This window comes from Ursus maritimus, unplaced genomic scaffold (assembly GCF_017311325.1).
Source record: "Ursus maritimus isolate PB19 unplaced genomic scaffold, ASM1731132v1 scaffold_4, whole genome shotgun sequence".
Taxonomy (NCBI): domain Eukaryota; kingdom Metazoa; phylum Chordata; class Mammalia; order Carnivora; family Ursidae; genus Ursus; species Ursus maritimus.
In genome coordinates this window covers 84,569,066-84,585,320 of record NW_024426552.1, presented here as the reverse complement: position 1 = coordinate 84,585,320, position 16,255 = coordinate 84,569,066, and the positions used below count along the sequence as shown (strand labels likewise).

Below are 16,255 nucleotides of genomic sequence, written 5' to 3'. Positions count from 1 at the left end.
GGGAAAAATACTCTGGAGTCAGTCTCATAGTTGTGCCACAATGGAAATTTCTACCAAAGTCTACCAACGTTTTTTATTCTTTATAGATTTTATCTCTTAAGTTTAGTTTTTATTTTATCAGAGTTATGCATGACATAGAAAATGTTAATGGAATTTTTCCGACCCTCTTGAAGTTGATAGTAATGGATGACAAAAGGCTCACATTCTAATGAGAGAAGATAGACCCTATAGGCAGGACTTGTCAAGAAGTAGTCAAAACATGGTACTGTGACCTTGAAACCATATCTACCTCCGGCTTAGTTCTAAGATAATAAAAGATAATGAAAGGCCATTTTTGTAATAGAGCTAAGTCTAACGTGAATGCTCTAGCATCACCCCTTCATTTCCTTATTCTTCCCTCTCCCCAACCATGTAGGAGGATTCCACAGGACTTATGTCACCACAGGAAGGAGCATGAGGGACTCTTAGGGGAAATGGACTTGTGTCTACTGATATTTAGGCAGCCATGGGTTTGAAGAACAGGAGCATTTGGCATTGAATTTGTCCAGAATGAAACAAAGGCATCATCCTGGATCATGAAGAAAGTAACACAAGAGGATAGAAATGTAAGTGGCTAACTTTTTATTACTAAGACAAAGGTTCTGGTCCAATTGAAATTCAAAGTGAAATACATCTGGTGGATTTAACTCAGTTGGAAAAGATTAGACAGATTCCATTTTCTACATGTTGATAATAATGCTTAGGGAAGGACTAAGGAATGGAAGAGATCAAACGCACAGCCTCCTTATAAACACACCTGTGCACAGCACTTAGAGTGTACACAGAATAGTCAGCATATCTTTCCTCGTGAGGTTTAGATTGTTGAAAAGGTGTTAACGCAATTCACAATGGGGTTGTGTTTTTTATTTGCAGTGCAAATAGGAAAGGACTTTTGATCCGAAGCCTTCCCAATGCAGAAGCAAGACATAATTTTCAGGGTAGGAAAGATAAAGAAAAATAGAATCTGCATCTCCTTTTGAAGATTCCAGCTCTAGCTGCCAAGAATAACAGAACAAATAGATCCCTGTGAGAGGATAAGCACCTTTTCAATCCTGGGAGCTCTGTCATTTTTCAAAACTAGCACATTTTTCATAGTTTGCCACAGTGATCGTCAAGTGGATAAATGGATATGGTCAGAAGCAAGTTAATTCCCATCTAGTCCCTTTTTTAAGGATAACGGATATCCTCAAAGAGAAGTGGCAAAAGGCAATGGTAGGTGAAGAAAATAAAGGCACAGTCAGAAAAGGAGTTGATTCAGAAATCAATTAAAATAAAGCACAGCTTTAAAAGATTCCTTAAACTATTCACATGTTGCACTACTGGAAAAGCACGGTTCCTCTCAGCTATTTCTTCCGAAATGTTTTGTTTTTGTTTCCAGAAATAACAGGTTTAATTAAATGTGCAGGATACATTCAAATGATCCAGACTAATGCACACAGGGATTTTGAAGTCACTTAGAAGATTTTAGAAAGGATTTTGATTTGCTGGGCTCAGATACTAATGAAGAAAGCTGGTCTTAGGGAAAGAGCATGAATGCTGTGTATGGCTCTGTTACCACTGTCAAAGCCACTTATTACATTATTGGGAAGGAATGGTTTTGAAAGTAGGAAACATTAAGTAAACTGGAAAGGAAATTAGCTTTATTAAGCTCCTTCTATGTGCCAAGGTGTTTTCACATGCACTATTTCGATTAAATCTTAAAACAACCCTGAGGAAATGGATATTATTGCCCCATTTTTAAGGGGCATGAGCCAAGAACTTAAGAAAGCCAAGAATTTAAGAAAGCCAAGAATAGTAGGGTATGTGGACCCAAGCCATCTCATGGCAAATCCAGTTCCCTTTCCATTACATTGACTTGTCCGCCATGCTAATGAAGATTCATGGTTAGTAAATGGTGCCCCTGAGCAAGAGATCAAGGTGTCCGGTAATGCACTAAAATATTCTACCCTTTGAATACAAAACAACAATATCCTTGAACAGCCCAGCTAGAACACATTTGTATGTTAAGGATTGTAATGCAACATCAAGCATTCAACAGAATTCAACAGAAACGCTCACAAAATGTTGACAGTAAGATTTACTGAACTTGAATACAAATGCTAGTTTCAGGAACACATAATGTGACCTCAAGAATTATTTTTGTATGAGAAAGGAAAAGAGAGAGTGAGAGAGAGAAAGCTGCAAATCAATCAAGGCCACTGGAACTATCTGCAACTATGTTGCTATTTATCTGCGATTAGAAATTTGAAAACCAACTGTATAAAAAACTTAAGTTTTAAAAGGAATAAATGCAATATACATGTCACTAGTAGTACCGTCTTTTTCTATAAGCCACAAGGATAATGAATGAAGCTCAGCACATACTATAAGTAGGTCGGACGAGCTTATATTTTATTACTACACAGAATAAAGAGCATAGTACCCTGGCAAGTCACATGGGTGTTTAGCACTGGACTGTAAGTCAGGGGACGTGGCCTCCAGTTCTATTAACTATTCACATGAGATTTTTTTCAAGTGAATTGGTCTTTCTTGGCCCCAGTTTCCCAGATGTCATATACAAATAGACGTCAACACACATCAGCACTTACGAGGATGTATAGTAAGTGGATTCGTAGCATGTATTTTTAAATGAATTTATAAAATAAGGAGTTGGGTTAGATTTTTTTCTAAGGTCTCGTAATAATCTAACTTTCTATTAACTGGGATTTATTGACATATCCAGATACCAGATTCTTCCAGAAGTTATTCAAAATAAAATACAAGGATAAATGAGCTTTCCTCCGAGTTCTCTGCCGAGGACACAAAGCATGTCAGACTTTTTCAGCTAAACAAATGTGACTGGAAATAGGATATGAAGTGTGAAGAGAAAGGAGGATAGATTTACAAAGAAGCTAGAACATCTACATAAGACTCCCCATGAATAATGTGCTATGTCGTAGGAAGGAGACAGGAGCCAGCACATAGATCAGATTCATTTCTGGTTCTAGCACTAAACATCTCCATGCCTTTGGCTGTCATTTATTCTCTCTGGTTCTTGGTTTCTTCAGCTGTAAAATGAACTGTAGCAGCATAATGTAGAGGAAAAATGAGGGATGGGCCAAAATGCCAAATAGCCAGGAAAAGCAGATCTTTGAGGAAAATCCACATTGTGAAGAAAAGCACCATATTGAACCAAACAGAAAAACTGATGCCATGTAATCATATCGGTGTAACAGTTAGAAGGAAATTTCCTTATTATTATTATTATTATGATTTTCCAGTAATTTCATGTTTATCCACAAAACAAAGATAAACTAGTATGAAAAATATCGAAATTCTTTGCAATTAGAAATATCATCCTCCAAATACTCTTTTCAGTCTGTTTATTTATATAAAAAGTAGGGGTCTGGAATAACTAAGTTGCAGAAAGCTGGGTAAAGAGAAAACAGAATGAGATGGCAAATACAAATTTAAATATTATTCAACTACTACAAAAAGGAGTGGGTCTGAATGTACTGGTGTTAAAAGATGGTTTTTATATTGCATTAAAAAACAACTTATAGAGCAAAACATGGATTTGTTTTAAATATGTATATGGAATATATATATATATATATAAAAATGTATTTAAAGATTCTGAAAACTGGTCCCCACTGGGGAATTTACCAGGACTGGACACTGGGTGAAAGAAGTGATGTGAAAGCAATTTTCACATTTACTGCTTATACTTCAAATTGTATGGACTGTACCCAGTGAGAATATATGTATGCATTACACTGTCATTTAAAAAATAATTTTAGGGACACTAATGAAAAAAAGAAACAAAAAGAACATGGTCTACAGAGTCAGATAGTGCTGGGATTTATCCTAACCCTATTCCTTATTAGCTCTTATATTTGAATAAGTTAATTAACTTTTCTCACTGATGTTGTTCTTATCATAGAACAGAGATAAAAATAACCGTCTCACAGTGTTGTGATAAGGATTAAAGATAATGTATGTAAAGCACCTGGAACATATTCAAAATTTAATAAATTGTAATCATTATATGAAGAAGATAGATGAGATCATCTGGTTTTATTTTATGGATCAATGAAATAGATTCTCATTAGAACCCTTTATTGCCTGATACAAACCCCTCTCCTCCTGCCCACTTGGTTAAAAAAACATTGGAGGATGGGAAAGAGAGACTAGAAGATGAGTGACAGAATGGATGCAGCCACACAGCCTTCTGGGGCAGCTCTCCAGAACATGTGCCGATCAAAGCGGAAAGGAGAGCATTGCACGGGTCTTTGCTCCTGAGAAACTTGCCCCCGTGTGGCACATGAAAGAGATGAAAGGATGAGTAGAGACTTGAGGACGCTTCCTTTGGCCGCATTCAACATCCCATTGCACAATTCTGTCTCCTTACGGCTTTTTTCCTCCTTTCCACACTCCTCCTTGGAGATGTACTTGGCGGGAAAGGAGAGAGGCTGTGATTTGAGGCAGCTGGTCATCCGACCAACCAGCCTCAGCTAAACCATCAAGATCAAAACATGGAAAATGCCTTTCAGTCTGTGAAGCTTTTCCTAGCAGGAAAAGCAAAGCAGCACGACCAACACAAAGTAAAGAGTTGCGGGTACCCGGTTTTCTGCAAACTGATGTAACCATGGCTCAGAAGAAAGATTGGAGCTTGGCAGAAGGAAGGAAAAATGGTTGAAATATCAAGACCTGTTTAATGTATCAGGGGACAAATACGTATTTTTGCTTTTAGTTTTTAGAACCAACAAATGAAAATGGCTCAGAGGCCCTGGACTTAAGGAAAGGAGATGATCAAGGAGATAATGGTGAGTGCCCTCTGGAACTCTATTCCTCCCTGTTTAGGATTAGGGTCACAGATACACTTAGTCAAATTTCTTACAGTTCTTACTTATTCAAGATCACCCTTAGCTCACATAGTATGTAAAGAAAAATGTGTTACTTCCTCTGGGCAGATGAACATATGCCAGGGAAGATGGCTGTGCGAACAGAATATGGGCTGGTCTTTAACCTCACTTGCCCCTTTGGGCTGGCACCCTTGTGCAGTGAACAACCTGCACAACACTATGCAGCAGCCCTACTCTCATTTACACAAAGTGCCAATCAACCTGGAACACATGCTGTGTTTTGTCATCTTCTTACCTTTGTTTATGTGTTTTCCTTCCTCTGAGCTTGAAACTGGCCAGAACTATGGTAACTGCTTTGAAATTAATCCCCCCAACAATCCCAAGAGTTAGGCATAGTATCATCCATTTCTTCCAGATGAGAAAAGCCAAGCTTCAAAAATGAGTTGAGTTAGTCACCCAAGGCTGCTGCATGGTTCATTAGTAACAGAATTAAGTTTGAACCCAACTTCGTATGGCTCAGGAGCCCATTTTTAACACTGAACCTCAGTCCCTTTCTAACCACAAGGTTGAATTGATATTCAAGCTCTTTGAAGTAAAATAATTAAAATTTCACATATTTAAGTATAAGGGAATGTCCTCTCTCTAAATATTGTTAAGAATTCCTTTGAATTGCCTAAATAAAGGTCATTTTTGGAAGCAATCCTAACACACAGGCATTTTATTATATAGCTATTAAAAGGAATTCCTATGGCCTACATCAGTGATAGTGATGACAAGTGCACCAGTCTCCAGTTCTGAATTCAAATAATTCTCTCTGCCGTCGTCTGAGTCTCTCAGTTGAATTGACCTCTTGTCCCCAGTTGCATATTTCTGTGTGTTAACGTATCAGCCCCGTGCTGGTGCAGATAGAAATAACCCATCATGTGAGCTGTTTCTTAACTCCAGGTCGAGGAAGGACAAAAGACTGTAAAGTGAGCTGCTATAGATGGAGGAGAATCTCCTCCACACCTTAACTCTTTGTCAAAACGTACTCCTGACACTGAATTATTAAATAAACTGTTGGAATATGAAGAGCCTTGGGGGAAAAAAAAGCCCAATTTCCAACTCAAGATCAAAGAGGCTCACTCAGCCAGAAAACAGTCAGATTGCTAGGACGATGCTTTAAAGCCATTCTCCATCTGGTCTGCTTTTGAAAGATTAGCAAATTAATCACATGGAAGTATGAGCAAACAAAGTGTAAAGCCATCCACAACAAAAACAAACAAACAAACATACAAAAGACATTCGCAACACAAAATACAAAGCGAAAGGAATGAAGATAACTGTAGTCCAAACTCTATACCCTAAAATACCTTTCCTCGCATAAAAGGGAAATTTTTAGAAAATACAGGTGAACTTATGGCAATAAGAAAGCGTAAGGAGAGAGGACAATCACTAGTGCTACCCGCCGAACATTTTCAGTCCTCTACCTTTCTGTGTATGTGGTACGACTCTGTTTGCAGTCCCTTGTGGTTAGGTGGAGTTATATAACTACTGTGAACCAATGGATTCTGCTCAGAAGTAATATGCATCATTTCAGGGCTAGAGCGTTTAATTGACATACCTTGCAAAGTGCACATTTGCCTTTAGCACCAGACTGGCAATGTTTGCTGATTCATCACCCTGAGTCCCCGTGTGGCTACTACGAACAGGACCCCAGTGGCAACCCAAGACGATCATGGACAGTGGCCAAGGAATACATTTTGTCATTTTAAGCACCTGGAATTTTGCTATTTGCTACTGTGGCATGAACTAGTCTATCCTAACTAATCAAACATTAAGCAAGACCAAGCAATAATGAGAACAGCAACTGAACCACTGACATAATTGTTGAATTTAGTAGTTATTAGAAATATGATAATCAATAAGCACAAAAGAGCACACTAAAATGCAAGACCAAAGAACAAATATGGAAGATGGAACCTGAAAACATTATTTGTGAAAAATAAGAATTCCTAGTAAAGACAAAAATAATTCAACTAATCTTATTAAGTATAAGAAATTAAGACTTTGAGGGGATTAAAAGCTCTTCTCATATCAAAAGAAATTACTAAATGTAACAAAGTAAGAATATAGGTTACTAGAGTCACATATTAACAAACCAAAAAAAAGAAAAAAAAGGTGGGGGTAAAGCTAAAAATCTGAGATTGGGAAAAAGTTTATCAATAAAACATAAACAAATTTAAACATTTAAAACAATCTAGGTATTTAAAAAAGAGAAATGATTAATTATGGTGCTTCTACTTTATACAGTATTATATATACATTAAAATTATCGTTTTAAGGATTAGGTGAAAACAGGATAAAATATGTATCATATAATGTAACACTTAAAACAATGGAATCCCTAGATTTTAGTTTCCTTATAAACATAGCTTTTCTAGATTTTGCATTTCAAATGGGCAGGAAAGTGAAATTTTAAAAATTGTTATACTAGAGCAGTAGAAATAGAGATTATGAAAATATTTATTATAACAATTAACTATAGTAAGCATTTAAGTTAATGCACCAAGACTGAAGAGCATAAAGAAAGGCCTCTTTATTTTTTGAATAGTTGATTTAAACGAGACAGATTTTATGCCTGAGTACTCATACGTAAGCAATATCATAAAGCCAAAAATTTTATAAGAAATTATCTCCAACTTTTCTATCAGAGATATAGTTTTTGACTGTTTTTTTTTTTTTAAGATTTTATTTATTTATTTGACAGAGAGAGAGACAGACAGCAAGAGAGGGAACACAAGCAGGGGGAGTGGGAGAGGAAGAAGCAGGCTCCCAGAAGAGAAGCCTGATGTGGGGCTCGATCCCAGAATGCCAGGATCATACCCTGAGCCGAAGGCAGACGCTCAAGGACTGAGCCACCCACGCACCCCTAGTTTTTGACTGTTATCATTTATTCTGAGTTAAAGAAATATGGAAGTGTAAGGATTTACTATAATAAATTAATCACTTCTAAGAAAAATACTTAATTGGGGTGACACAATTTTAATCATTTTTGTAGTATTTCTATCATCATAATTAGTCTAATGCATTATATTTTCATTACAGGGTGGCGTAATTCTTTTTTAGCAAGATTATTAGTTTCTGTTGGAGGTGGTGGGGCCATGTTCCACTGTTGTGTTTGACCTATGTCAAAATTCTTTCTTATTGAAGAGTAAATCTTATTGTTGATTGACAGAAGCTGACAAAAAGACATCAGAAGCTTGATGAAGACAGTACTTGTTGGACTTTTAGATACCGAGGTCATGCATAATTTCCACATTTGCTTTAGGAATTTCGGTAGAGTTACATCCTTAAGGACATAAAATACATGTTACAATCACTATTACTGATAGTATCTTTAATGAGTACTGAGCACACAAATCCAGGACTGGCCAGATACAAAGATAAATATGCGTTGGTTTAGTAGCTATAATAGATTGCAAAGGCTGCCGGATATACTTCAACATAGATCACTGACTTCCAAAGCAAGGCTAAATGGCTCCTATGTTCCTAACATAATGTGATGCACATTCAACATCATTTCACTTCTATTGAAAAAATTATGTTATAAATTCATTACATGATGGAAGAAAATGCACTAAAATTTAAATATGGATATTACTGGGAAGTGACTTTTACTTTCTTCATTTATTTTACTAGTTTTCTGTAATCTCTATAAAAGCATGAATTATTTTTGTAATAAAAAAATTAAATTTAGGCTATGCAGAAAGTCACCTTAAAAAAAGCAAGCTAACAGTCCTATTTTTTAGAATTTATTTTATGTCATTTTATTTAAGTATATATGTGGTATAATTCTCATTCCAGAATGTGGAGCTAGTCTTTGTAAATAAATCATTTTATACATCAAATACCTTTCTAGTAGTGACACTCCCCACTGCACCCCTACCCCAAACCCCACCTTCGTCTGGTTGCATGGAGTGTTTGGTGTTGCATTATATCAAAGGAATCCCGGTGAACAAAACGACGTAGGTAGAATCCTTCACCATGTTCTGTCTTAGCGAGGCTTATTTTTTTTTCAGGTATGCTGTATAAATACACTGTCATTGGCTCTCTACCTCCTGCAGTCATTTTCAAGGACTTAGTATTAACTGTGACCTCTTCGCCCTGTGAATATGGAAAATTCATTTCAGATCACACTCTGTCATTTTCAGTGATTTTAATGAATTATGAAAGTCTGATCTTATAAGACTCGGCCACCTACATCCTCCCCCAGTTCTCCACACTTTGCATTTCCCATTGCCTCTAGGCCTGAAGTTTCATTCATTTGAAAACTATTCTTGGAAAGATCTCCCCTCCTGCAGCTGTTAATCTGTCATTAATGGACCATAAGTCATTCAGATATACTGCACTATTATGCAACCTCAACAGAGTGGAAAAAATCATTTGCTTTACTGTCAATGTAAAAACTTTTATCTTTTTTGACAGTTTTATTCAGAAAACCTCAGCTTTATTTTAATTTGATTCTAATGATGGTTTTCAGAAAATGAGTAAGTAAAAGTTTAGTGCAATGACAGCTGTCATGATTTCTGTGGTGGTTTCTTTCAGGGGTATTTACTGAAAAGATGCATTCCAAATTCAGTGCATTACTTTTTGGCACAGTGGATGGGAGTTAATTATTCAGAGCTGATAATGTGGTAGTATTTACACAGTCAGGAATTTAAATGAGAAAGGCCCATTCGTTTCATCTCCTCTCTCTTGTCTAGCTAGAATTTCCTTGAGCAAAACTTAGATTCACAGATATCCCCATAGCTTTGAACTTATAGCAATTGTTGTTAATTGTAAGGATGAGGTAAAATGACCTTCACATTTTCTATTCATAAAAAGAATGACTGAAATGCAGTGGAAATGAAATGGCGTTTTGCTCTTTCTTTTCTTTTCCTTTTTCTTCTTTTTTACCTGTGAACTGCTGTATTGAAATCAAGGGTAGAGGTAGATGCACCCATCTGAGGCTGCTCTGTTTTGGACAGTCATGACCTGAATTGAGCATAACTGTGGTTCTGTCCTTTCAAACTCATTTTCATTTAGTGGGGAAATATTAACCACACCTGAGTTGACAAGTCTGGAATGAATTTATGCTTGGTTGGTAGTGGTTAAAAGAGACTAAAGCCTCTATTCTAAAAAGAATTTTATTTGGAAATATTTACATCAGCTTTTCACAAAGTAATATGACCAGCTGAAGTCTACATTTGCCCACGTAATGGAGTATCTAATGGCAATTCATTTGGTTATCAGTAATTCTGCTGTAGAATATCATCCTTCACAGAAATTATGGCAGTGAGAGCTAAGGAAACAAAGCTATGCACGTTTTCAGGAAAGAAATCTATGTATGAGCAATCTGAAAAATCCATCGCTGTACAACTGCTAAATTAATAACACTTTTAAATGATTTTAACACTTCATTGTGGTTTCAAAGAACAGCCAGCTAAGGTTAGCTCAAGAATGAACATTTAATATAAAATCGAAGGTGGACTTTTTCCTTTCAAAACTTAATTTTATTCAGAATTGCAATGACGTGAAACAGGTAACAAATAAAATACAAGTCAAAGAGGAATAGTTCTTTTGTTTGTTTAATTTGTTTTATTTGTTTCTTTACCTGGATAAAGGCAAAGGTGGGCGATAGCTGCCATGGAACAGGTGTAGAAAAAGCCTGGAAGAGGAGTATCCTCAAATATTACACACAGGTGTTTCACACAGTTATTTGCAGCAATGCATTGTCCCTGGGGAAATTGACATAGCCCAATAAAAGGTAACAGTAACATCATGTTCTATATTTTGCAATTTTGTTATTTGGTATTAAGTGAAAAGGAACAAAGCTCTTTTCATTTTTCTTTCTTTCTTTTTTTTTCTTCCAGATTGCATCTTTAATGCTAAATTCCTCAGACTTCACTGAGGAAAAAACATGTTAGTGAGAGGATTATGTTCCCATTCCACCCTAATTATTTTAAACTGAAAAGTTCAAATCAAACAATGAAGCTTTTCTAAATCTGAAAATGTTTCCAATCTGAAGATCTAAAGGCCCTAATAGTTTATAAGCTTTGACTGCATAATTTAGGCAGAATGGTAAACACAGCTTCGAGAAATTTTAAGCCACGCTTTCTAGACAGCCTTAGCTTTTATCCTCACTAGATGAAATCTTATAATACCTTACTGAATTGCTCCATTGTATTTAAACAAAAAAACATACAGATTTAGCAAATGTTAAAAAGGACATTAATTTCACTGTACTTAAGAAAAGGCAATTCACTACTTAAGAGAAAGTTATACACGGGACAACCATCTAATTCTTGTAGGCATATATTTTGTTAATTAACACAGGTGAAAGTTTGCTTTGCAAACATCTAATGGGTGGGGTGGTATTCCTATCAGAGTAATCCTGGGAAGGAGGTACTCTGATGCCTGCTATAATTTCCAACGGCTTACATTTAATCACTTTTTGTCTATTTAGCTTGGGTGTGGGCCATTCATCATTGCACCAAATGTCCCTTCTCTACAGGAGGGATGGGCTCTGCAAAGTCAGTCCTCTGGACTTCATTAGCAGATGTCAGAAGGATTGAGAGGGAGGAGGGGGAATCATTCCTTCTCATGCACAGGCATGGTGATGTTGCCCAGCTGTAGTCCACCCAGACATCAGAGCAGACACACCAGTTCCCAGCTGAGGGTTTCCAGGGTCAGAGCCAGCAGACATATAAAAGAGAAATACTTATTACCCATCCAGTCCTTTGGGACTGATTCCATATTTACATGCACAGCAATCTCAAGCAATTATATTGTTTTGATTCATTCTCAGTGTGTTTTTTTTAATGTTACTTAGGGGTCCTGAGAGCCTGTTTAAATCCTTACAGATTTTTCAGTTCCATTTGCCTTCCATGATTTTTCAGAATTTGTTTTCAATTAGTTTGGAGAGTGAAAATCTGGTTTGGAATTTATGCAAGTTTGAAGAGACCACTCAGCTATTTACTGCCAATGCATATATTGTTTTTTTTTTTTTTAAGATTTTATTTATTTATTTGACAGAGATAGAGACAGCCAGCGAGAGAGGGAACAGAAGCAGGGGGAGTGGGAGAGGAAGAAGCAGGCTCATAGCGGAAGAGCCTGATGTGGGGCTCGATCCCATAACGCTGGGATCACGCCCTGAGCCGAAGGCAGACGCTTAACCGCTGTGCCACCCAGGCGCCCCAAATGCATATATTGTTTAAAACCACGAGATAAAAGTGTTTATTGGAAGTAGTACTTTTAAATAAACGGGTTATTTTCAATATCTGAATAAAATTACTTGGATTAACGTCTTTGAGGTAAGGCCATGTTCATTCTAGCCTTGATAATTCTCCGCTCTACCCTGAAGAACACTATCTTTCTTTTTTTTGCAGTTAGACCAAATGAAGACATATAATAAAAATTGTTACTATTTATTTAATAGGAGCTATATATACATTACTTAATTTAATTCTAATAACAAATATATTACCCTGCTTTTTATCCCTATTTCACAGATCAAGAAACTGAGTCTCAAAAATATTTGATGGAAGTCTATCTGGGTCTAATGCCAGGGTTTCTAACCAATCCACACCGTAATGTTTGAATACAAAGAAATATCCTGCCATTGGTTGGAACCACTCCATCTTTTCCTCTGTGAATTCTCTTCATGCCTGGTGACAGGTATGGCACTTTCACTTTCTTTTTCAGTTTGCTCCTTAAATTGGTGGCAATACCACATAGCAAATAAGGCCACAATGCTTGGAGTCTGGCTGAACTTGGGTTTGAATTCTAGCAATGATCTCATGAATATGAAACCAGAGGCATAAGCCACAAAAGCAAGAATAGACGCACCACATTAAATTAAAAAGCTTCTGCACAGCAAAGAAAAGAATCAATAGAGTGAAAGGCAACTTACAGAATGGGAGAAAATATTAGCAAACCATATATCTAACAAAGGATTAATATCCAAATTATATAAGAAACACCTACAACTCACTAGCAAAAAAATTAATGACCCAATTTAAAAATCAGCCAAGAACTTGAATTAGACATTTCTCCAAAGAAAACATGCATATAGTCAACAGGTATGGGAAAAATTGTTCCATGTCACTAATTATCAGGGAAATGCAAATCAAAGCCACAATGAGATATCACTTCATACCTGTCAGGATGGCCATTATCTGAAAAGCAAAAAGACAACAAGTATTGGAAAGGATGTGGAGAAATTGGCATCTTTGTAAATTTTTGGTGAATGGAAAAGGGTGCAGCAGCTATGGAAAACAGTGCAGAGGTTCCTCAAAAAATTAAAGGTAGAAGATATACGTTGTAATCCTAGAGAAAACACACACACACACATACACAGAACAGGCAAAGCAAAACAGAGAGGTATAATGAAATACCAATTAAGAAGTGAATGGGAATAATAAAATATACTTAACTAATGCAAAATAAAGCTATAAAAGAAGGAAAATAGCAAAGAACAAATAGAAAACAAATAACAAAATGGCAGGTTTAAACCAATCACAGCAAAAATTATATTAAATGGAAATAAATAGACTAGGTGCTCTTCTGGAATGGCTGAGTAGCTCCTACAAGATGGTAGCCTCTCATAGATAACCACTATAAGGTCTAGACAAAATACTATATAAACAAACATAAAACAAACCAAAAACAGTGCTTGAAGGCAATGAAGAACTAGTAACAAAAGCAGTCAAACTCTGGAGGCCAGGAGATATCTGAGAAAGGCAACAGCACAGGGTGACTTACTGGGCTTTACATCTTTTATCTTGAAAGCAGGTGAAATTTGGAACACATGGGGTGACTAAATTTTAAGTAAAATGCACAGACTTTTTTTTTTTTTTTTTAAAGATTTTATTTATTTATTCGACAGGATAGAGACAGCCAGTGAGAGAGGGAACACAAGCAGGGGGAGTGGGAGAGGAAGAAGCAGGCTCATAGCGGAGGAGCCTGATGTGGGGCTCCATCCCATAACGCCAGGATCACGCCCTGAGCCAGAGGCAGACGCTTAACTGCTGTGCCACCCAGGCGCCCCTAATGCGCAGACTTTCTAAACTGAAGAACTAAGGGATAGAGTCTGGGGAAATTCCAGCTGCTTAAAAGAAAGTATGCATTTTGGAGCCTCTGGGTGGCTCAGTCAGTTAGGCATCCAACTCTTGATTTTGGCTCAGATCATGATTTCAGGGTCGTGAGATAGAGCCCCATGTCAGGCTCCATGCTCTGTGGGGAGTCTGCTTGAGATTCTCTCCCTCCCTCTCCCCCTCGCCCTCATGCAGGCACTCTCTCTCTGTCTCTTTAAAATAAAAAAACAAATAAATCTTAAAAAAAAGTATGTATTCTGATAAGGAGAGTGAGAGACTGGGAGTGCTAACTTTGTGTAAACTCTGCCCAAATCTCTGATTTTTCTCTGAAATATGCATGTGTGGGACAGACGCCAGTTAAGGGGGGAGGGGGAAAAAAGTAAAAAACAAAAAACAAAAAACAAAAAGCCACAAACACACACACACACACACACACAAAAACCAAAAAAACTAAACTAAAGTTTGAGATGCTATCAAGAAAGTTTGGAGTATAAGACCAAGTTGAAATTTCCAGATTCCATATTTTCTACAATATGACATTCAAATGTCCAAGACACAATCCAATTTTCTCATTTAATAAGAATGCAGAAAAACATACCCATTTCCAAGATAAAACAGCAATCAAAGGAGACAAACCCTGAGAAGATCCAGCTCTTGGAATTCACATACATGGATTTCAAAGCACTACTATAATTAACATCAGGCTGTTTTAAAAAATGCTCAAGTGAATGGAAAGAGGACATCTAAGCAGGGAAAAAAAGTATATAAAAAAGATCCAACTGAAAGTTGTAGAATTGAAAAATACAATATGCTAAAAAAAATGTTCACTGGATGGGATGATCAGTAAAAAAGGAGATGACAGAGTAAAGAGACACTGAACTTGAAAACAGATAAATAGAAATTACAAGTTTTGAAGCCTAGAGAAAAAAACATGTAAAGAACAGACCTTCATGGACCTCTGGAACAGTATCAAAGGACTAATAAGTGGAACTGAAATTCCAGAAGCAGAAGAGAGTGAGAAGAGGACAGAGAAAATATTTGATGAAATAATGGCTAAAAATATCCCAAATTTTGTAAAAGAAATAATTTATAAATTAAAGAAAACTAGCAGACCCTAACCAGGACAAATACAAAGAAAAGCATGACTAGAAACTTCACAGTCAAACTTCTAAAAACCCAAGATAAAGAGAGAATTTCGAAGTAGCCAAAGAAAAATGACACATTAGAGAGGGAGCAATAATTGGACAAATAAAGACCAGAAGACAGTGAGGAAACATCTTTAAAGCGCTAAAAGAGGGGGAAAAATCCAAAAATTACCTGTCCACTCCAAAGTCTATATCCAACAAAATACCTATCAAGAAAGAAAGAGGAAAAAAGACATTTTCATGGGGAGGGGGGGCAAAACCTTTTAAAAATTATCCTCAGTAGATCTACACTACAAAAAATGATAAAGGAAATTCTTCATTATGAAATAAAATACAGTTGACCCTTAAACAACACGGGTTTGAACTGCGTGGGTCTACTTAATCACAGGTTTTTTTCTTTTCTTTCTACCCCCTCCTCCCCAGCTCTGCAAAAAGCTTTCTTGTTTCCATTTGATTTGGGCTCCAGGGTTGTTTAAAAGTTGCCACGTGGCTGCGGGGAAAGGCGAGGCAGAAGCCATGATACCAGGGGGGTGCCAAGGCGATGTCAGGGGTGCCAGAGGGGCCCCTCAAAGGCGGCTGGACTCTGGAGGTTCCTAGTCTTGCTCGAGGGTGAGCCTTTTCAAGAGATACTCGTCCAGCCCAGGCTAGCCTCACGGCCGGCCAGCCTGCAGCGGTTAGTCAGGTGGTCGCCCATCTTCCTGAGGAGTTTCATCTCCTCATCCAGGAAGTGGTTGTCTGGAAAGTCACTGCGTCTGCGCAGGCAGAGCCCGGGGCGCGGAGATATAAAAGGGCTTGTTTCTTCTGCAGAAGCACGGGAGTTTGCATGGCGTTCAGGATTTTACCTCTTTATCTTGGGTCAGCTTCCGGGCGTCCTGCAGAAGGACGCTGCCGCTGCTCTGGTTTTGCATCTTCAGTCCCTTGCGGCTCTCCTGCTTCTCCTCGGCCAGCTCCTAAAAGTGGCCCGAGAGCCCCGTGGAAATAGACGCCGGGAGAGAGGTAGGGGTAAGGGGCCGGTAGATGCCTGTCGACTGGGTGGTTGATGGCGGCCTCCGTCTGCGTGAGATAATTCCAACAAATCTGGGAGTTCGCGGTTGATTAGCAGTAAGGAGCT

General features: G+C 37.5%; 1 long non-coding RNA gene across 1 annotated transcript; it reads left to right on the top strand.

The window, feature by feature from the left end:
• The first annotated feature begins 439 nt into the window (after positions 1-439).
• Positions 440-12,656, top strand: LOC103676129. The gene is made up of 4 exons (XR_572017.2): positions 440-605; positions 4,772-4,844; positions 10,529-10,671; positions 12,416-12,656. It is a non-coding gene; the product is annotated as an uncharacterized LOC103676129 (long non-coding RNA).
• Positions 12,657-16,255: the final 3,599 nt, after the last annotated feature.